General features: G+C 38.8%; 9 non-coding genes and 3 pseudogenes across 9 annotated transcripts; all 12 read right to left on the bottom strand.

The window, feature by feature from the left end:
• Positions 1-627: 627 nt before the first annotated feature.
• On the bottom strand, positions 628-746 carry LOC142534331 (5S ribosomal RNA). Its single transcript, XR_012816989.1, has one exon. It is a non-coding gene; the product is annotated as a 5S ribosomal RNA (ribosomal RNA).
• A 678-nt stretch (positions 747-1,424) lies between these two features.
• LOC142534326 (5S ribosomal RNA) lies at positions 1,425-1,543 on the bottom strand. The gene has a single exon (XR_012816984.1). It is a non-coding gene; the product is annotated as a 5S ribosomal RNA (ribosomal RNA).
• Positions 1,544-2,226: 683 nt separating this feature from the next.
• LOC142534277 (5S ribosomal RNA) lies at positions 2,227-2,344 on the bottom strand. Its single transcript, XR_012816958.1, has one exon. It is a non-coding gene; the product is annotated as a 5S ribosomal RNA (ribosomal RNA).
• A 677-nt stretch (positions 2,345-3,021) lies between these two features.
• LOC142534264 (5S ribosomal RNA) lies at positions 3,022-3,140 on the bottom strand. Its single transcript, XR_012816944.1, has one exon. It is a non-coding gene; the product is annotated as a 5S ribosomal RNA (ribosomal RNA).
• A 670-nt stretch (positions 3,141-3,810) lies between these two features.
• On the bottom strand, positions 3,811-3,929 carry LOC142534312 (5S ribosomal RNA; annotated as a pseudogene).
• A 675-nt stretch (positions 3,930-4,604) lies between these two features.
• LOC142534300 (5S ribosomal RNA) lies at positions 4,605-4,723 on the bottom strand. Its single transcript, XR_012816979.1, has one exon. It is a non-coding gene; the product is annotated as a 5S ribosomal RNA (ribosomal RNA).
• A 678-nt stretch (positions 4,724-5,401) lies between these two features.
• Positions 5,402-5,518, bottom strand: LOC142534287 (5S ribosomal RNA). Its single transcript, XR_012816967.1, has one exon. It is a non-coding gene; the product is annotated as a 5S ribosomal RNA (ribosomal RNA).
• A 665-nt stretch (positions 5,519-6,183) lies between these two features.
• LOC142534316 (5S ribosomal RNA) lies at positions 6,184-6,301 on the bottom strand (annotated as a pseudogene).
• A 1,433-nt stretch (positions 6,302-7,734) lies between these two features.
• LOC142534299 (5S ribosomal RNA) lies at positions 7,735-7,853 on the bottom strand. Its single transcript, XR_012816978.1, has one exon. It is a non-coding gene; the product is annotated as a 5S ribosomal RNA (ribosomal RNA).
• A 680-nt stretch (positions 7,854-8,533) lies between these two features.
• On the bottom strand, positions 8,534-8,650 carry LOC142534290 (5S ribosomal RNA). Its single transcript, XR_012816970.1, has one exon. It is a non-coding gene; the product is annotated as a 5S ribosomal RNA (ribosomal RNA).
• A 674-nt stretch (positions 8,651-9,324) lies between these two features.
• On the bottom strand, positions 9,325-9,443 carry LOC142534313 (5S ribosomal RNA; annotated as a pseudogene).
• Positions 9,444-10,120: 677 nt separating this feature from the next.
• Positions 10,121-10,239, bottom strand: LOC142534294 (5S ribosomal RNA). Its single transcript, XR_012816974.1, has one exon. It is a non-coding gene; the product is annotated as a 5S ribosomal RNA (ribosomal RNA).
• Positions 10,240-21,774: the final 11,535 nt, after the last annotated feature.

The raw sequence follows: 21,774 nt of genomic DNA, 5'->3' as shown, positions 1-21,774 counted from the left end.
CGCGGCGGGCGATGGACAACACGCGGCACTGCTTTCGCCCAATCAGAACCATGAATTTAAGCGTTCTGACGCGATGACAGAGCTAGGATGGGTGACCTCCCTTGGAAGTCCTTGTGTCGCGACCGTTTACATAATTATAGCTAAAACAGTCGAAATTATTTTTAATGACTTAAACGCCTCCGGAGTCATCTGCGTCATGCCCTTATGCACCGAACCGGCTCACGACAACAAAATCGCTAAATGTTCACAGAAAATAGAAAAAAATAAGAAGAAAAAATAGCGAATGTAAAGCTATTATTATGCCCGGGATACGATAAAATGGAACCGGAATCGAATTTCGGACTTCCTTAACGGATTTCTCGAGGAAACAGAAGCTTAACAGAAGCGGAAAATCGCAAATTAGAGTGTCTTAGTGAAAGAATTCGGCTAAAATCTCGCCAGCTCATTGTGGAGTAATGAGTCTCGTTCGTTTGCCCGTTTACAATCCAATTAGCCTACAATTTTGTCCAAATCCTGCAGTGTCCGAGCTACGTTGTTGTCACATGTCTTAACTGGTCCTAATCGAGATTCAGATGATTTGAGCCGAAAATAGTCTGTCAACTAGTAATCAAAAAAAAAACACGAAAAGGGGTGCAACACGAGGACTTCCAAGGGGGTCACCCATCCTAGTACTGCTCTCGCCCAAGCACGCTTAACTTCGGAGTTCTGATGGGATCCGGTGCATTAGTGCTGGTATGATCGCACCCGACATTGAGTGGGATGTTTATTCTTATATCCCTCGAGTACGTGTGGAGCGGGCGCGATGGACAACACGCGGCACTGCTCTCGCCCAATCAGAACCATGAAGTTAAGCGTTCTGGCGCGATGAAAGAGCTATGATGGGTTACCTCCCTTGGAAGTCCTTGTGTCGCGACCGTTTACATAAATTAAAGCTAAAACAGTCGAAATAATTGTTTTTAATGAGTTAACCGTCTCCGGAGTAATCTACGTCATACCCTTCCGCACAGAACCGACTCACGACAACAAAAACTAAATTTTCCAAGAAATAGAAAAGAAAATAAGAAGAATAAAATAGCAAATGTAAAGCTATTATTATGCCTGGGATACGATAAAATGGAAACGGAATCGAATTTCGGACTTCCTAAACGGATTTCTCGAGGAAACAGAAGTTTAACCGAAGCGAAAAATCGCAAATTAGAGGGTCTTAAAGAAATAATTCGGCTAAAATCTCGCCAGCCCATTACGGAGTACTGAGTCTCGTTCGTTTGCCCGTTTATAATCAAATTAGCCTACAATTTTGTCCAAATCCGGCAGTGCCCGAGCTACGTTGATTTCACATGTCTTATCTGGTCCCGATCGAGATTCAGATAATTTGAGCCGAAAATTGTCTGTAAACAAGTAATCAAAAATAGAAAAACACAAAAGGGGAGCAACACGAGGACTTACCAGGGGGTCACCCATCTTAGTACTGGTCTCGCCCAAGCACGCTTAACTTCGGAGTTCTGATGGGATCCGGTGCATTAGTGCTGGTATGATCGCTCCCGACATATAGTGGGATGTTTATTATTACTTCCCTCGAGTACGTGTGGCGCGGGCGGCGATGGACAACACGCGGCACTACTCTCGCCCAATCAGAACCATGAAATTAAGCGTTCTGGCGCGATGGCAGAGCTAGGATGGGTGACCTCCATGGGAAGTCCTCGTGTCACGACCGTTTACGTAAATTATGGATAAAACAGTTGAAATAATTGTTTTTAACGAGTTAACCGTCTCCGGAGTAATATGCGTCATACCCTTCCGCACAAAACCTGCTCAAGACAACAAAAATCGCTAAATGTTCCTAGAAAATAGAAAAGAAAATTATAAGAAGAAAATAGCGAATGTAAAGCTATTATTATGCCTGGGATACGATGAAATGGAACCGGAATCGAATTTCGGACTTCCTAAGCGGATTTTTCGAGGAAACGGAACCTTAACAGAAGCGGAAAATCGCAAATAAGAGGGTCTTAGAGAAGGAATTCGGCTAAAATCTCGCCAGCACATTGTGGAGTAGTGAGTCTCGTTCGTTTGCCCGTTTACAATCAAATTAGCCTACAATTTTGTCCAAATCCGGCAGTGCCCGAGCTACGTTGATTTAACATGTCTTATCTGGTCCCGATAGAGATTCAGATGATTTGAGCCGAAAATCGTCTGTCAAAAAGTAATCGAAAGTAGAAAACACGAAAAGAGGTGCAACACGAGAACTTCCAGGGGGTCACCCATCCTAGTACTGGTCTCGCCCAAGCACGCTTAACTTCGGAGTTCTGACTGGATCCGGTGCATTAGTGCTGGCATGATCGCACTCGACATTGAGTGGGATGTTTATTCTTATATCCCTCGAGTACGTGTGGAGCGGACGGCGATGGACAACACGCGGCACTGCTCTCGCCCAATCAGAACCATGAATTTAAGCGTTCTGACGCGATGACAGAGCTAGGATGGGTGACCTCCCTTGGAAGTCCTTGTGTCGCGACCGTTTACATAATTATAGCTAAAACAGTCGAAATAATTGTTTTTAATGATTTAACCGTCTCCGAGTCATCTGCGACATAACCTTCTGCACCGAACCGGCTCACGACAACAAAAATCGCTAAATGTTCACAGAAAATAGAAAAAAAAGAAGAAAAAATAGCGAATGTAAAGCTATTATTATGCCTGGGATACGATAAAATGGAACCGGAATCGAATTTCGGACTTCCTAAACGGATTTCTTGAGGAAACAGAAGCTTAACAGAAGCGGAAAATCGCAAACTAGAGTGTCTTAGAGAAAGAATTCGGTTAAAATCTCGCCAGCTCATTCCGGAGTAATGAGTCTCGTTCGTTTGCCCGTTTACAACCAAATTAGCCTACTATTTTTTTCAAATCCGGCAGTGCCCAAGCTACGTTGATTTCACATGTCTTATCTGATCCCGATCGTGATTCAGATGATTTGAGCCGAAAATCATCTGTCAACAAGTAATCAAAAATAGAAAAACACGAAAAGGGGTGCAATACGAGAACTTCCTAGGGGGTCACCCATCCTAGTACTGCTCTCGCCCAAGCACGCTTAACTTCGGAGTTCTGATGGGATCCGGTGCATTAGTGCTGGTATGATCGCACCCGACATTGAGTGGATGTTTATTCTTATATCCCTCGAGTACGTGTGGAGCTGGCGGCGATGGACAACACGCGGCACTGCTCTCGCCCAATCAGAACCATGAATTTAAGCATTCTGGCGCGATGACAGAGCTAGGATGGGTGACCTACCTTGGAAGTCCTTGTGTCGCGACCGTTTACATAATTATAGCTAAAACAGTCGAAATAATTGTTTTTAATGAGTTAACCGTCTCCGGAGTCATCCGCGTCATACCCTTCTGCACCGAACCGGCTCACGACAACAAAAATCGCTAAATGTTCACAGAAAATAGAAAAAAATAAGAAGAAGAAAATAGCGAATGTAAAGCTATTATTATACATGGGATACGATAAAATGGCACCGGAATCGAATTTCGGACTTCCTAAACGGATTTCTCGAGGAAACAGAAGCTTAACAGAAACGGAAAATCGCAAATTAGAGTGTCTTAGGGAAAGAATTCGGCTAAAATATCGTCAGCTCATTGCGGAGTAATGAGTCTCGTTCGTTTGGCCGTTTACAATCAAATTAGCCTGCAATTTTGTCCAAATCCGGCAGTGTCCGTGCTACGTCGTTTTCACATGTCTTATCTGGTCCCGATCGAGATTCAGATGATTTGAGCCGAAAATCGTCTGTCAACAAGTAATCAAAAATAGAAAGGGGTGCAACACGAGGACTTCCAAGGGGGTCACCCATCCTAGTACTGCTCTTGACCAAGCACGCTTAACTTCGGAGTTTTGATAGGATCAGGTGCATAAGTGCAGGTATGATCACACACGACATTGAGTGGGATGTTTATTTTTATATCCCTCGAGTACGTGTGGAGCGGGCGGTGATGGAAAACACGCGGCTCTACTCTCGCCTAATCAGAACCATGAAGTTAAGCGTTCTGGCGCGATGGTACGAGGATGGGTGACCTCCCTGGCAGCCCACGTGTCGCGACCGTTTACGTAAATTATGGGTAAAACAATCGAAATAATTGTTTTTAATGAGTTAACCGTCTCCGGAGTAATTTGCGTTATACCATTCTGCACAGAACCGGCTCACGACAAAAAAAATTGCTAAATGTTCCCAGAAAAAGAAAAAAAAATAAGAAGAAGAAAATAGTGAATGTAAAGCTATTATGCGTGAGATACAATAAAATGGAACCGAAATCGAATTTCGAACTTTCTAAGCGGATTTCTCGAGGAAACGAAAGCTTAACAGAAGCGGAAAATCGCAAATTAGAGGGTCCTAGAGAAGGAATTCGCCTAAATCTCGCCAGCTTCTTGTGGAGTAATGAGTCTCGTTCGTTTGCCAGTTTACAATCAAATTAGGCTACAATTTTGTCCAAATCCGGCAGTGCTTGAGCTACGTTGATTTCACATGTCTTATCTAATCCTGATCGAGATTCAGATTATTTGAGCCGAAAATCGTCTGTCAACAAGTAATCAAAAATAGAAAAACACGAAAAGGGGTGTAACACGAGGACTTCCCAGGGGTTCACCCATCATAGTACTGCTCTCGCCCAAGCACGCTTAACTTAGGAGTTCTGATAGGAACCGGTGCATAAGTGCAGGTATGATCGCACCCGATATTGAGTGGGATGTTTATTCTTATATCCCTCGAGTACGTGTGGTGGGCGGCGATGGACAACACGCGGCACTGCTCTCGCCCAATCAGAACCATGAAGTTAAGCGTTCTGGCGCGATGGCAGAGCTAGGATGGGTGACCTTTCTTGGAAGTCCTCGTGCCGTGACCGTTTACGTAAATTATGGATAAAACAGTCAAAATAATTGTTTTTAATGAGTTAACCGTCACCGCAGTAATATGCGTCATACCCTTCCGCACAGAACCGGCTCACGACGACAAAAATCGCTAAATGTTCCCAAAAAATAGAAAAAAAAATAAGAAGAAAATAGCGAATGTAAAGCTATTATTATGCCTGGGATACGATAAAATGGAACCAGAATCGAATTTAGAACTTCCTAAGCAAATTTCTTGAGGAAACGGAACCTTAACAGAAGCGGAAAATCACAAATTAGAGAGTCTTAGAGAAGGAATTCGGCTAAAATCTCGCCAGCTCATTGCGGAGTAATGAGTCTCGTTCGTTTGACCGTTAACAATCAAATTAGGCTACAATTTTGTCCAAATCCGGCAGTGTCCGAGCTACGTTGATTTCACATTTCTTATCTGGTCTCGATCAAGATTCAGATGATTTGAGCCGAAAATCGTCTGTCAACAAGTAATCAAAAATAGAAAAACACGAAAAGGGTGCAACACGAGAACTTCCCAGGGGCACCCATCCTAGTAATGCTCTCGTCCAAGCACGCTTAACTTCGGAGTTCTGATGGGATTCGGTGCATTAGTGCTGGTATGATCGCACCCGACATTGAGTGGGATGTTTATTCTTATATCCCTCGAGTACGTGTGGAGATGGCGGCGATGGACAACACGCGGCACTGCTCTCGCCCAATCAGAACCATGAATTTAAGCGTTCTGGCGCGATGACAGAGCTAGGATGGGTGACCTCCCTTGGAAGTCCTTGTGTCGCGACCGTTTACATAATTATAGCTAAAACAGTCGAAATAATTGTTTTTAATGAGTTAACCGTCTCCGAAGTCATCTGCGTCATACCTTCTGCACCGAACCGGCTCACGACAAAAAAATCGCTAAATGTTCACAGAAAATAGAAAAAAATAAGAAGAAGAAAATAGCGAATGTAAAGCTATTATTATACATGGGATACGATAAATGGAACCGGAATCGAATTTCGACTTCCTAAACGGATTTCTCGAGGCAACCGAAGGTTAACAGAAACGGAAAATCGCAAATTAGAGTGTCTTAGGGAAAGAATTCGGCAAAATCTCGCCAGCTCATTGCGGAGTAATGAGTCTCGTTCGTTTGCCCTTTACAATCAAATTAGCCTGCAATTTTGTCCAAATCCGGCATTGTCCGAGCTACGTTGTGTCACATGTCCTTATCTGTCCCGATCGAGATTCAGATGATTTGAGCCGAAAATCCGTCTGTCAACAAGTAATCAAAAATAGAAAGAGGTGCAACACGTGGACTTTCAATGGGGTCACCCATCCTAGTACTGCTCTTGACCAAGCACGCTTAACTTCGGAGTTTGATGGGATCCGGTGCATAAGTGCAGGTATGATCACACCCGACATTGAGTGGGATGTTTATTCTTATATCCCTCGAGTACGTGTGGAGCGGACGGTGATGGAAAACACCGGCTCTACTCTTGCCTAATCAGAACCATGAAGTTAAGCGTTCTGGCGCGATGACAGAGCGAGGATGGGTGACCTCCCTGGCAGCCCACGTGTCGCGACTGTTTACGTAAATTATGGCTAAAACAATCGAAATAATTGTTTTTAATGAGTTAACCGTCTCCGGAGTAATTTGCGTTATACTATTCTGCACAGAACCGGCTCACGACAAAAAAAAATTGCTAAATGTTCCCAGAAAAGAGAAAAAAAAATAAGAAGAAGAAATAGTGAATGTAAAGCTATTATTATGCGTGAGATACAATAAAATGGAACCGAAATCGAATTTCGAACTTCCTAAGCGGATTTCTCGAGGAAACGAAAGCTTAACAGAAGGGGAAAATCGCAAATTAGAGGGTCCTAGAGAAGGAATTCGGCTAAAATCTCGCCAGCTTCTTGTTGAGTAATGAGTCTCGTTCGTTTGCCCGTTACAATCAAATTAGGCTACAATTTTGTCCAAATCCGGCAGTGCTTGAGCTATGTTGATTTCACATGTCTTATCTAATCCTGATCGAGATTCAGATTATTTGAGCCGAAAATCGTCTGTCAACAAGTAATCAAAAATAGAAAAACACGAAAAGGGGTGTAACACGAGGACTTCCCATGGGTTCACCCATCATAGTACTGGTGCATAAGTTCAGGTATGATCGCACCCGATATTGAGTGGAATGTTTATTCTTATATCCCTCGAGTACGTGTGGAGCGGGCGGCGATGGACAACACGCGGCACTGCTCTCGCCCAATCAGAACCATGAAGTTAAGCGTTCTGGCGCGATGGCAGAGCTAGGATGGGTGACCTCCCTTGGAAGTCCTCGTGCCGTGACCGTTTACGTAAATTATGGATAAAACAGTCAAAATAATTGTTTTAATGAGTTAACCATCACCGCAGTAATATGCGTCATACCCTTCCGCACAGAACCGGCTCACGACGACAAAATCGCTAATGTTCCCAAAAAATAGAAAAAAAATAAGAAAAAGAAAATAGCGAATGTAAAGCTATTATTATGCCTGGGATACGATAAAATGGAACCGGAATCGAATTTAGAAACTTCCTAAGCGGATTTCTTGAGGAAACGGAAGCTTACAGAAACGAAAATCACAATTAGAGAGTCTTAGAGAAGGAATTCGGCTAAAATCTCGCCAGCTCATTGCGGAGTAATGAGTCTCGTTCGTTTGACCGTTAACAATCAAATTAGGCTACAATTTTGTCCAAATCCGACAGTGTCCGAGCTACGTTGATTTCACATTTCTTATCTGGTCTCGATCAAGATTCAGATGATTTGAGCCGAAAATCGTCTGTCAACAAGTAATCAAAAATAGAAAAACACAAAAAGGGTGTAACACGAGGACTTCCCAGGGGGACACCCATCCTAATACTGCTCTCGCCCAAGCATGCTTAACTTCAGATTTCTGATGGGATCCAGTGCATTAGTGCTGGTATGATCGCTCCCGACATTGAGTGGGATGTTTATTCTTATATCCCTCGAGTACGTGTGGCGCGGGCGGCAATGGACAACACGCGGCACTGCTCTCGCCCAATCAGAACCATGAAGTTAAGCGTTCTGGCGCTATGGCAGAGCTAGGATGGGTGACCTCCCTGGAAGTCCTCGTGTCACGACCGTTTATGTAAGTTATGGATAAAACAGTTGAAATAATTGTTTTTAACGAGTTAACCGTCTTCGGAGAAATATGCGTCATACCCTTCAGCACGAAACCTGCTCAAGACAACAAAAATCGCTAAATGTTCCCAGAAAATAGAAAAGAAATAAGAAGAAGAAAATAGCGAATGTAAAGCTATTATTATGCCTGGAATACGATAAAATGGAACCGAATCGAATTTCAGACTTCGTAAGCAGATTTCTAGAAGAAACGGAAGCTGAACAAAAGCGAAAAAACGCAAATTAGAGGGTCTTGGAGAAGGAATTCGGCTAAAATCTCGCCAGCTCATTGCGGAGTAATGAGTCTCGTTCGTTGCCCGTTTACAATCAAATTAGGCTTCAATTTTTTCCAAATCCGGCAGTGCCCAAGCTACGTTGATTTCACATGTCTTATCTGATCACGATCGTGATTCAGATGATTTGAGCCGAAAATCATCTGTCAACAAGTAATCAAAAATAGAAAAACACGAAAAGGGGTGCAACACGAGAACTTCCAGAGGGTCACCCATCCTAGTACTGCTCTCGTCCAAGCACGCTTAACTTCGGAGTTCTGATGGATCCGGTGCATTAGTGCTTGTATGATCGCACCCGACATTGAGTGGGATGTTATTTCTTATATCCCTCGAGTACGTGTGGAGCTGGCGGCGATGGACAACACGCGGCACTGCTCTCCGCCCAATCAGAACCATGAATTTAAGCGTTCTGGCGCGATGACAGAGCTAGGATGGGTGACCTCCCTTGGAAGTCCTTGTGTCGCGACCGTTTTACATAATTATAGCTAAAACAGTCGAAATAATTGTTTTCAATGAGTTAACCGTCTTCGGAGATCATCTGCGTCATACCCTTCTGCACCGAAACCGGCTCACGACAACAAAAATCGCTAAATGTTCACAGAAAATAGAAAAAAAATAAGAAGAAGAAATAGCGAATGTAAAGCTATTATTATACATGGGATACGATAAAATGGAACCGAATCGAATTTCAGACTTCCTAAACGGATTTCTCGAAGGAAACCGAAGCTTAACAAGAACGTAAAATCGCAAATTAGAGGTCTTAGGGAAAGAATTCGGCTAAAATCTCGCCAGCTCATTGCGGAGTAATGAGTCTCGTTCGTTTGCCCGTTTACAATCAAATTAGCCTGCAATTTTGTCCAAATCCGGCAGTGTCCGAGCTACGTTGTTTTCACATGTCTTATCTGGTCCCGATCGAGATTCAGATGATTTGAGCCGAAAATCGTCTGTCAACAAGTAATCAAAAATAGAAAGGGGTGCAACACGAGGAATTCCAAGGGGTTCACCCATCCTAGTACTGCTCTTGACCAAGCACGCTTAACTTCGGAGTTTTGATGGGATTCGGTGCATAAGTGCAGGTATGATCACACCCGACATTGAGTGGGATGTTTATTCTTATATCCCTCGAGTACGTGCGGGCGGTGATAGAAAACACGCGGCTCTACTCTCGCCTAATCAGAACCATGAAGTTAAGCGTTCTGGCGCGATGGCAGAGCGAGGATGGGTGACCTCCCTGGCAGCCCACGTGTCGCGACCGTTTACGTAAATTATGGCTAAAACAATCGAAATAATTGTTTTTAATGAGTTAACCGTCTCGGAGTAATTTGCGTTATACCATTCTGCACAGAACCGGCTCACGACAAAAAAAATTGCTAAATGTTCCCAGAAAAGAGAAAAAAAAATAAGAAGAAGAAAATAGTGAATGTAAAGATATTATTATGCGTGAGATACAATAAAATGGAACCGAAATAGAATTTCGAACTTCCTAAGCGGATTTCTCGAGGAAACGAAAGCTTAACAAAAGCGGAAAATCGCAAATTAGAGGGTCCTAGAGAAGGAATTCGGCTAAAATCTCGCCAGCTTCTTGTGGAGTAATGAGTCTTGTTCGTTTGCCCGTTTACAATCAAATTAGGCTACAATTTTGTCCAAATCCGGTAGTGCTTGAGCTACGTTGATTTCACATGTCTTATCTAATCCTAATCGAGATTCAGATTATTTAAGCCGAAAATCTTCTGTCAACAAGTAATCAAAAATAGAAAAACACGTAAAGGGGTGCAACACGAGGACTTCCCAGGGGATCACCCATCCTAGTGCTGCTCTCGGCAAAGCACGCTTAACTTCGGAGTTTTGATGGGATCCGGTGCATTAGTGCTGGTATGATCGCACCCGACATTGAGTGGGATTTTTATTCTTATATCCCTCGAGTACGTGTGGAGCAGGCGGCGATGGACAACACGCGGCACTGCTCTCGCCCAATCAGAACCATGAAGTTAAGCGTTCTGGCGCGATGGCAGAGCTAGGATGGGTGACCTCCCTGGTAAGTCCTCGTGTCACGACCGTATACGTAAATTATGGATAAAGCAGTTGAAATAATTTTTTTAACGAGTTAGCCATCTCCGGAGTAATATGCGTCATACCCTTCCGCACGAAACCTGCTCAAGACAACAAAATCGCTAAATGTTCCCAGAAAATAGAAAAAAATAAGAAAAAGCAAATAGCGAATGTAAAGCTATTATTATGCCTGAATACGATAAAATGGAACCGGAATCGAATTTCGGACTTCCTAAGCGGATTTTTCGAGGAAACGGAAGCTTAACAGAAGCGGAAAATCGCAAATTAGAGGGTCTTAGAGAAGGAATTCGGCTAAAATCTCGCCAGCTCATTGCGGAGTAATGAGTCACGTTCGTTTGCCCGTTTCAATCAAATTAGGTTTCAATTTTGTCCAAATCCGGCAGTGTCCGAGCTACGTTGCTTTCACATGTCTTATCTGGTCCCAATCGAGATTCAGATGATTTGAGTCGAAAATAGTCTGTCAACAAGTAATCAAAAATAGAAAAACACGAAAAGGGGGTGCAACACGCACTGTAACGTCTCACTCATTTTAAAATTCCACTGGACATTTTTTTTAAATAAAAGCTCGCATTTTCGAAATAACATTTAAAATAATCGTAATAATTTGACAGTAAAAAAATAACCAAACTCATCTACAATCATACGAAAACATAAACTAATAAAAATCTTAAAATCATCAACGTGTGAAAATATTCATTTCCTCCCAATCTCATAAATCGTAATGCGGAAAACATGTGGTCCTCGGGTCGTGTCATCGCACCAGGTCTGCCTACTCAGAGTTCGGCACCTATAGTCTCCTCAACATTTAGCTCACCTGCATCACACATGCCTAGTGAGTCTAAAGAATCAACACACCTATACCAGGAATAACAAGTACATATACATAGCACACAGCAGTGAAAAATATCATACTCAACATATCTTTCATGAACTTAAAAGCATAACATAAACGTGTATTGTAAAATCATAATGCCAACATACCTTTCATAAACTTTAAAACATGATATAAACATGTCGTATCAAATCATATCGTATTAAATCATGTCATCATAAACTTAAACATTTTCTTTTTAACTGAATTCAGTTTATTAGTTGTGACTTTCGTATCAGCTCTATCTATCAGCTCTATCGATGGATCCATCTATAAAACCGTGGTACCCGGCGGCGGGGACATCAGCGACAGCATTACCCGTCCACTGAGCCTTGGCCTCAGCTCATCATATCTCATATCATGTCAATGGAAATACGATCGTCGGGCTCCCTCTGGGGCCTTCTCCCGTAAACGGGCTCCCTCTAGGGCCTTTTCCCTCACGATATCTCCAATCCTATCATCGTATACATATACATCGTCAGTCACAACCAACTCCCATCCTTCAAAAACATCATGATATTCACCACTTAATAAAAACATGCATATACGTAATTTTTCCTTTAAACCAAGAATGCAACGTATATTTTCATAAAATATTAAAAATCGTGATCATGATGCATAAAACTTTAAAATATAGTAAATTTGTGCTCATGGCGCTGCCAGGACCAACATCTAACCCCGGGTGCAAAATGACCATTTTGCCCCTAAAAACCCAAAAATTACCATTTTGCCCTTAGACGTATGACATTTTCTTAATTCCATTTAATCTAACATGTCCCAAATAATTATTTAAGCCTACAAAAATTTTCCCATATTTTTATTTGGCTTAAATCGATGAATTTTAAATTAATTTTTAAACATAACATATTAACGCGCTTTAATCCCGAATTAAACCAAACCTTAGCATAAAATTCCCAAATTAAAAACTTAGATTTCTTATAATAATTTGACTTTAAATATAATTTTTCATAATTTAATTAAGCTTAAATCTAGCGTTTCAATTAATTCTGTAATTAACGTTTCGTGTTGCGACTAAATCCGGATAAATCCAAAACTCATTATTTTGATCCAAAGCTTACCAAATTCCTTAAAATATCCCAAAACATATTTAAAAGCATCCCTAGACGTAAACTCGAGCCCATTTTATAACTTAACCGAATTGTTTTAAAACTTGGACCGGTGTCCCGGTTTTAAGCCGAATCGACTCGAAACTTAACCGTATTTTTCCCAACTTTTTACCACACCTAATAAACACTTAAAAGGCCTTATAAACATCCAGACCCGTCGCTTAAACCATTCGATCAGGCCTTACAAGATGCTGGAAATCAGCCTCTTCCCCTTTCGCCTACCCTACTACACTACCTCCCTATTCTCGCGTCTTAGCCCAACACCGATGGAACCAGGCACGTATCAGCCTTTCCTAGACCACCATAGGGCTCCCCTGAACCTACTGCACCCACGCCATCAGCCTCATGCATCAGGCGTAGATCACCCTATCGCTACACTCCCCACAACACCAATCGAACCCAACTCGTCCAACTCTTCCCTTGCGGCTTCTAGGACAAGACCAGCAGCGTTCGTGCATTTCCAGACCATGGTTAAGACCCACCAGAGTCTATTCAAGGTCTAGAGTCGCCCTTGCACCACCAGACTTCACCTACCCACCGATCTAGACAAAGAAAACGAGAAACCCCAAGCCGCTACACATCTCGGCCTTCACTCCAAACCTACCGAACCTTACACCAGCCTCATGACTCCACTAACCTGCTCTAAACAGTCCCTTAGCATCAAAAAAACGGCAGCCTCCTTGCACAATTCAAGAAAATGTGAGACTTGAAACAAAAAGAATGCAATAAACACAAGAAAATCAAAGATCTTCCATAGACAAGCTTGGATCGATACTTTTCATGCATGAACACCAAACTCAGTATATAAAACGTGTATGATGCAGAAGAATGATATAGAGCGTGCCTGGTGAAAATATTTCGCAAGAAAACCGAAGAACGAGCGTCGGGAATCAAGTCGGAGAATTTTCTTACGCCTTGAATGGAAATGGCCGTGCTTTCAGCTGCTGGGATTTCTATGAAAATGTTGAGATGGGATTGAGGGTGTCGGCTGATTGGGAAGGGTAATGTTAGGTGTAGTGGGTCCTTAGGGATTTATTATGTAGTTAATTAAAATATAATAGGCCATAAGTTGTTAATTAAAGATTTAAAAAGGATTTTAAGCCCAACAAGCTTAAAAGTAGTCTCATTAAGTCCAAACACACTCCCGAAAAATATTTCGTGGTGTAAATTTTTTGAAAATATTAGCCGAACCCTCAAAAAATCCCCCGATTCGATAAAATTTGCTTACCGGGTAAAAATAAAATTCTGCGGATAAAAATACCAAATAAATCTCAATTCTTGAAAAATACCTTTAAAACATCTTATATTAATTAATAGAACTTAATCGTGTAATAAAAATAATTTTCTTGAAAATTCTCCGGTCTCTGATCCTCGTTCGAGAGCGAAATGCAACTTAAAAACCTTAATGCATGAACTTATAAAATGTATGGAATAAATTCTACCATGCATGAATTATGCATAAAATGCATAAAAATAATTAAACACAATTTAATAAAATAAAAATAAATTTTATGCTTTAAAAGAATTTAATGAAATACCAAAGAATTTAATAATTTGCATGCATGTGGTTTACGTGGACTTTCCGATTTTCGGGACGTTACAATCTTCCCCCCTTAAATTGAATTTCGTCCGCGAAATTCGCTTATCCTTGATAATCACAAAGTTTAGACTCTTAATTCTATAACCTCAATATTCCACGTTTCCGCTGCGCTACTGTGATAAAATAATAAATCTTAGGATGTACTTATGTCTCCTCAATCCTAATTATTTTGCCTATTGAAATCCTTATTTGCGAATTGCAACCTAGAACGACTTATTGCGACTTAGTTCTATTCTACTCATGCCTCAAATTCCGACTTTTCTCAAACTTCCCAATATTAGAAATGGCAGTTCGAATTTTATTTCGTCTTACTTTTCTTATACTATACCCGTAATGTTCATCAACTTATTACATTATCATTTATGCAACTTAAGAAATTTTAACACCAAGATTTTACTGATCGACTTATATCTTCGGTGATACACTTAAAAGTTAAACCTTATCTAAAGCCCATAATGATATTCGCCTAAGATCCTTGAATCGAATCTTTATCTTATAGCACCAAACTTACGTAACTTAATTATTTACAAGTACATCCCAAATATTAAATTGTTGCAAATCTTTAAATTCGAGTAGCGTTAATCCATAAAACTATCGAACTTCTACCTAATTAATAAAACACTTCTATCATCAATCACATGCTTAAACTATTTTCTTCCCAATTACAATTTAGTTGAGGCTTAAGGCCCTTGGACTTTCCTCGTTGAAATGAATGTTGCATTCTTACGTATTCTCAATGCTTCATACATACTAGCGTATAAAACTTATTAAGTCATCCCATGGGAGCCTTAGACTAACTCTAATAAATCAACTTCACTTATACTCCATAGAGTTCTAGAATCCCCATATCAAGCTTTTTAGATTTCTCACTCGATAAAAATCTTAATATTCATTAATTGATAACTTATGTTGAACACAACTAATTCTTTTTATTATTATTATTATTATTTTTTCACCCAAAATTTTCGTATGAACACGTATTCCATAAACTTAAAATTCAAGCTTACGCGACCCAAATAGTATTAGATAACATAATTCCAACACACATATTCACTTATTCTCAAGTTTCTTAATAACTTACCAAAAATTCCTCAAGACGAGGTGTGTACCTCAATTCTTACATGCATCTATCGAGTAACCTAACCATCAAACATACCCAACTTTCTAGAAAAATTAAATTCCAACAAAGATATAATTTTAACTCTTAAGATCATGATTAAAACTTATGCTACATCAAACCTTAAGTCCTCAAAAATAAGTTAACTTAATGTCTAATCTTGTAACTTGACTAAATGATCACTTTACCTTAAATTGTTATTACTCTAAATTCTTAATTTTTTTCCATTGTCTTATTCCATTAACATTTAGATTTTCAAGCCCAATATTGAATCATCCTACAATGCCCTTGATTGTCATTCCTTATTACATTATAACCCAGATTATAACCAAGTTCTAATTATCTCTTCAAGCTCAAATAACCGAAAAGTCTTATCATTTAAACCATTCAATTCTCACTTACTGCTAAACAAATCCCTAAATTTCTTAAAAATTTCAAAATTAGTTCTTACTTTCCTCGAATATTATCCGAATTTGTTCTTAATCTCGAGAATCCAAAAATTACCCATAAGTTCTTGGCGTTCCTAATCCCATTTTATAGGTTTCTCGTAACATAAAATTCAATAATCTTAACTTTATTAGACCCAAGATCAATTCTCATAACCTGGAAAATTACTGATTTTACCCAAGTGTTCCTCAAAAGTTCGAATTTTAATCCTCAAAATTTCAAAATTTACAATTTGGTCTTTAAAATTGTCAAAGATTACAATTTTGGCTTTATAACTCCTCGAAATTTGCATTTTTTTTCCATAAAATTTTCGACTTGGCCTCATTAAACCTTAAAATTCTCAAAACTAAAAATTTAGTCCCAAAGTTTGGTAAATTCGAAATAGTCCCTTAGAATTTTATTGTTGCACTCAGGTCCTCAATTATTGGCTATTACAATTAGGTCCTTTAAATTCTCAATCAATTCAATTAAATCCTTAGGTCCCATTAGGTAGAGCATGCATCCTAAATAAATTCTACGTTTTTATACTTACAAAGATCGTCGTAGTTTTCGAATCATTAATCCTTGTATGGATTCATCAAAAATTAATTCAACTAGCAACCACGAACTATCAATAATTTCTTAGAAATTCTACAAGTCCCAAAAGCATTCATAACTTTCAAGATTAACTTATTACCCCAAAGAGTAGAACATCAGTACTTCTAACCTAAAAATCGGTATAATCAAATCATTATCCACTTCTCCTAAAGACCAATATTCGAATTCTTAGACACGTCCAATTCCAAACGTAACCAACATGCAGTTTAATCTAGTTTTTAAAACAGTAAATCCTTAAATCATAAAAGCAGTTAAACATATACCATAAATCATCATAAAGCGTAAATCATGTTAACATGCAGGTGATATGAGTAAAACATTGAAAACATTGAAATCATAAAAGCTTCGAGACTTGAGGCTTGAAGACTGAGCTGCAGAAACTGGCGGTGGCACAACCCTATACATGGCCCTTCCTCTGATACCAACTGTAACGTCTCACTCATTTTTAAAATTCTACAGGACATTTTTTTTAAATAAAAGCTCGCATTTTCGAAATAACATTTAAAATAATCGTAATAATTTGACAGTAAAAAAATAACCAAACTCATCTACAATCATACGAAAACATAAACTAATAAAAATCTTAAAATCATCAACGTGTGAAAATATTCATTTCCTCTCAATCTCATAAATCGTAATGCGGAAAACATGTGGTCCTCGGGTCGTGTCATCGCACCAGGTCTGCCTACTCAGAGTTCGGCACCTATAGTCTCCTCAACATTTAGCTCACCTGCATCACACACGCCTAGTGAGTCTAAAGAATCAACACACCTATACCAGGAATAACAAGTACATATACATAGCACACAGTAGTGAAAAATAACATACTCAACATATCTTTCATGAACTTAAAAGCATAACATAAACGTGTATTGTAAAATCATAATGCCAACATACCTTTCATAAACTTTAAAACATGAATATAAACATGTCGTATCAAATCATATCGTAATAAATCATGTCATCATAAACTTAAACATTTTCTTTTTAACTGAATTCAGTTCATTAGTTGTGACTTTCGTATCAGCTCTATCGTATCAGCTCTATCGATGGATCCATCTATAAAACCGTGGTACCCGGCGGCGGGGACATCAGCGACAGCATTACCCGTCCACTGAGCCTTGGCCTCAGCTCATCATATCTCATATCATGTCAATGGAAATACGATCGTCGGGCTCCCTCTGGGGCCTTCTCCCGTAAACGGGCTCCCTCTAGGGCCTTTTCCCTCACGATATCTCCAATCCTATCATCGTATACATATACATCGTCAGTCACAACCAACTCCCATCCTTCAAAAACATCATGATATTCACCACTTAATAAAAACATGCATATACGTAATTTTTCCTTTAAACCAATCATGCAACGTATATTTTCATAAAATCTTAAAAATCGTGATCATGATGCATAAAACTTTAAAATATAGTAAATTTGTGCTCATGGCGCTGCCAGGACCAACATCTAACCCCGGGTGCAAAATGACCATTTTGCCCCTAGAAACCCAAAAATTACCATTTTGTCCTTAGACGTAAAATTTCACGTTTTTGACATTTTCTTAATTCCATTGACTCTAACATGTCTCAAATAATTATTTAAGCCTACAAAAATTTTCCCATATTTTTATTTGGCTTAAATCGATGAATTTTAAATTAATTTTTAAACATAACATATTAACGCGCTTTAATCCCGAATTAAACCAAACCTTAGCATAAAATTCCCAAATTAAAAACTTAGACTTCTTATAATTATTTGACTTTAAATATAATTTTTCATAATTTAATTAAGCTTAAATCTAGCGTTTCAATTAATTCTGTAATTAACGTTTCGTGTTGCGACTAAATCCCGGATAAATCTAAAACTCATTATTTTGATCCGAAGCTTACCAAATTCCTTAAAATATCCCAAAACATATTTAAAAGCATCCCTAGACGTAAACTCGAGCCCATTTTATAACTTAACTGAATTGTTTTAAAACTTGGACCGGTGTCCCGGTTTTAAGCCGAATCGACTCGAAACTTAACCGTATTTTTCCCAACTTTTTACCACACCTAATAAACACTTAAAAGGCCTTATAAACATCCAAACCCGTCGCTTAAACCATTCGATCAGGCCTTACAAGATGCTGGAAATCAGCCTCTTCCCCTTTCGCCTACCCTACTACACTACCTCCCTATTCTCGCGTCTTAGCCCAACACCGATGGAACCAGGCACGTCTCAGCCTTTCCTAGACCACCATAGGGCTCCCCTGAACCTACTGCACCCACGCCATCAGCCTCATGCATCAGGCGTAGATCACCCTATCGCTACACTCCCCACAACACCAATCGAACCCAACTCGTCCAACTCTTCCCTTGCGGCTTCTAGGACAAGACCAGCAGCGTTCGTGCATTTCCAGACCATGGTTCAGACCCACCAGAGTCTATTCAAGGTCTAGAGTCGCCCTTGCACCACCAGACTTCACCTACCCACCGATCTAGACAAAGAAAACGAGAAACCCCAAGCCGCTACACATCTCGGCCTTCACTCCAAACCTACCGAACCTTACACCAGCCTCATGACTCCACTAACCTGCTCTAAACAGTCCCTTAGCATCAACAAAACGGCAGCCTCCTTGCACAATTCAAGAAAATGTGAGACTTGAAACAAAAAGAATGCAATAAACACAAGAAAATCAAAGATCTTCCATAGACAAGCTTGGATCGAAACTTTTCATGCATGAACACCAAACTCAGTATATAAAACGTGTATGATGCAGAAGAATGATATAGAGCGTGCCTGGTGAAAATATTTCGCAAGAAAACCGAAGAACGAGCGTCGGGAATCAAGTCGGAGAATTTTCTTACGCCTTGAATGGAAATGGCCGTGCCTTTCAGCTGCTGGGATTTCTATGAAAATGTTGAGATGGGATTGAGGGTGTCGGCTGATTGGGGAGGGTAATGTTAGGTGTAGTGGGTCCTTAGGGATTTATTATGTAGTTAATTAAAACATAATAGGCCATAAGTTGTTAATTAAAGATTTAAAAAGGATTTTAAGCCCAAAAAGCTTAAAAGTAGTCTCATTAAGTCCAAACACACTCTCGAAAAATATTTCGTGGTGTAAAGTTTTTGAAAATATATAGCCGAACCCTCAAAAAATCCCCCGATTCGATAAAATTTGCTTACCGGGTAAAAATAAAATTCTGCGGATAAAAATACCAAATAAATCTCAATTCTTGAAAAATACCTTTAAAACATCTTATATTAATTAATAGAACTTAATCGTATAGTAAAAATAATTTTCTTGAAAATTCTCCGGTCTCTGATCCTCGTTCGAGAGCGAAATGCAACTTAAAAACCTTAATGCATGAACTTATAAAATGTATGGAATAAATTCTACCATGCATGAATTATGCATAAAATGCATAAAAATAATTAAACACAATTTAATAAAATAAAAATACATTTTATGCTTTAAAAGAATTTAATGAAATACCAAAGAATTTAATAATTTGCATGCATGTGGTTTACGTGGACTTTCCGATTTTCGGGACGTTACAATCTTCCCCTCTTAAATTGAATTTCGTCCGCGAAATTCGCTTATCCTTGATAATCCCAAAGTTTAGACTCTTAATTCTAGAATCTCAATATTCCACGTTTCCGCTGCGCTACTGTAATAAAATAATAAATCTTATGATGTACTTATGTCTCCTCAATCCTAATTATTTTGCCTATTGAAATCCTTATTTGCGAATTGCAACCTAGAACGACTTATTGCGACTTAGTTCTATTCTACTCATGCCTCAAATTCCGACTTTTCTCAAACTTCCCAATATTAGAAATGGCAGTTCGAATTTTATTGCGTCTTACTTTTCTTATACTATACCCGTAATGTTCATCAACTTATTACATTATCATTTATGCAACTTAAGAAATCTTAACACCAAGATTTTACTGATCGACTTATATCTTCGGTGATACACTTAAAAGTTAAACCTTATCTCAAACCCATAATGATATTCGCCTAAGATCCTTGAATCGAATCTTTATCTTATAGCACCAAACTTACGTAACTTAATTATTTACAAGTACATCCCAAATATTAAATTGTTGCAAATCTTTAAATTCGAGTAGCGTTAATCCATAAAACTATCGAACTTCTACCTAATTAATAAAACACTTCTATCATCAATCACATGCTTAAACTATTTTCTTCCCAATTACAATTTAGTTGAGGCTTAAGGCCCTTGGACTTTCCTCGTTGAAATGAATGTTGCATTCTTATGTATTCTCAATGCTTCATACATACTAGCGTATAAAACTTATTAAGTCATCCCATGGGAGCCTTAGACTAACTCTAATAAATCAACTTCACTTATACTCCATAGAGTTCTAGAATCCCCATATCAAGCTTTTTAGATTTCTCACTCTATAAAAATCTTAATATTCATTAATTGATAACTTATGTTGAACACAACTAATTCTTTTTTATTATTATTATTATTATTTTTTCACCCAAAATTTCCGTATGAACACGTATTCCATAAACTTAAAATTCAAGCTTACGCGACCCAAATAGTATTAGATAACATAATTCCAACACACATATTCACTTATTCTCAAGTTTCTTAATAACTTACCAAAAATTCCTCAAGACGAGGTGTCTACCTCAATTCTTACATGCATCTATCGAGTAACCTAACCATCAAACATACCCAACTTTCTAGAAAAATTTAAATTCCAACAAAGATATAATTTTAACTCTTAAGATCATGATTAAAACTTATGCTACATCAAACCTTAAGTCCTCAAAAATAAGTTAACTTAATGTCTAATCTTGTAACTTGACTAAATGATCACTTTACCTTAAATTGTTATCACTCTAAATTCTTAATTTTTTTCCATTGTCTTATTCCATTAACATTTAGATTTTCAAGCCCAATATTGAATCATCCTACAATGCCCTTGATTGTCATTCCTTATTACATTATAACCCAGATTTTAACCAAGTTCTAATTATCTCTTCAAGCTCAAATAACCGAAAAGTCTTATCATTTAAACCATTCAATTCTCACTTACTGCTAAACAAATCCCTAAATTTCTTAAAAATTTCAAAATTAGTTCTTACTTTCCTCGAATATTATCCGAATTTGTTCTTAATCTCGAGAATCCAAAAATTACCCATAAGTTCTTGGCGTTCCTAATCCCATTTTATAGGTTTCTCGTAACATAAAATTCAATAATCTTAACTTTATTAGACCCAAGATCAATTCTCATAACCTGGAAAATTACTGATTTTACCCAAGTGTTCCTCAAAAGTTCGAATTTTAATCCTCAAAATTTCAAAATTTACAATTTGGTCCTTAAAATTGTCAAAGATTACAATTTTGGCTTTATAACTCCTCGAAATTTGCATTTTTTTTCCATAAAATTTTCGACTTGGCCTCATTAAACCTTAAAATTCTCAAAACTAAAAATTTAGTCCCAAAGTTTGGTAAATTCGAAATAGTCCCTTAGAATTTTATTGTTGCACTCAGGTCCTCAATTATTGGTTATTACAATTAGGTCCTTTAAATTCTCAATCAATTCAATTAAATCCTTAGGTCCCATTAGGTAG

The sequence above is a fragment of the Primulina tabacum genome, unplaced genomic scaffold (assembly GCF_025594145.1).
Source record: "Primulina tabacum isolate GXHZ01 unplaced genomic scaffold, ASM2559414v2 Contig446, whole genome shotgun sequence".
NCBI lineage: Eukaryota > Viridiplantae > Streptophyta > Magnoliopsida > Lamiales > Gesneriaceae > Primulina > Primulina tabacum.
The sequence above is the reverse complement of the archived record's forward strand: the minus strand, read 5'-3'. Positions and strand labels throughout refer to the sequence as shown.